This window comes from Rattus norvegicus, chromosome 6, assembly GCF_021556685.1.
Source record: "Rattus norvegicus strain SHRSP/BbbUtx chromosome 6, alternate assembly SHRSP_T2T, whole genome shotgun sequence".
In the NCBI taxonomy this organism is placed as follows: Eukaryota; Metazoa; Chordata; class Mammalia; order Rodentia; family Muridae; genus Rattus; species Rattus norvegicus.
Window position 1 is genome coordinate 141,711,157 of NC_141539.1, and position 928 is coordinate 141,712,084.

The 928-nt window shown below is 41.1% G+C and overlaps 1 pseudogene; it reads right to left on the reverse strand.

Annotated features, from left to right (window-relative positions):
• Positions 1–471: 471 nt before the first annotated feature.
• LOC503089 (immunoglobulin heavy variable 1-84 pseudogene) lies at positions 472–928 on the reverse strand (annotated as a pseudogene).

Sequence of the window (928 nt, forward strand, 5' to 3'; positions counted from 1 at the left end):
ATTGCAGAACCTACATCACTTAACGGGTACATACATTGTGTTGCTAAAGAACCTCATTGCAAAGTGATTTAAAATTATTCCCCATACTATGTGAAATATGTTTATGTAGCTCTGCATTCTGATGTAAATATTGCTAATAATCTAAGAGACTGGAACATCTTCTGGAACACAGTCAGATTTATGAATACATCAAGGTTTTCTCTTTTTATTGTTTTAATGATTAAGAAACATGTCAATGGAGGTAATTACTGATGAAGTCATTGAAATGTTTTGGTGTACAGGAGATCTTAAAGAAACACCACCTTATTGTTAGGTTATTTACAAAAAGTTAACAAAGTCACTGTAGGTCTGTTAGGAGGAGGCAAAAAATAGACACTCTAAATAGTTGTTTCTGAGGAAATCTAAATGTTATTCTTTTCTGTTATCTGAGTCCCAAGGAAGCTTCTTGCTCCTCCAGGGTTTCTGCCACACTCAGGATGTGGTTACAACACTGTGCCTTGCACAAAAATAGACTGCAGCGTCCTCAGATGTCAGGCTGCTGAGATCCATGTATGCTGTGCTAGAAGATTTGTCTACTGTCAGTGTGGCCTTGCCCTTGAACTTCTGATTATAGTTAGTACCACCATCTCCAGCATAAATCCATCCAATCCACTCAATACTCGGTCCAGGCACCTGCTTCAACCAACTCATATAGCTAGTGCTGAAGGTAAAACCAGAAGTCTTGCAGGACAACTTCACTGAAGCACCAGGTTTTACCAGCTCAGCCCCAGACTGCAGCAGCTTAACCTGGGAGTGGACACCTGCAAAGAAAAGGCAAAGTGGATGTCAATGACACCTCAAGCCCTGTCTCTTCTTCAGATTTGCAAGTGGAGAGTCCCTTACCTGCAGCTACTGACAGGAGGAAGAGAAAGACCCAGCTCCATTCCAT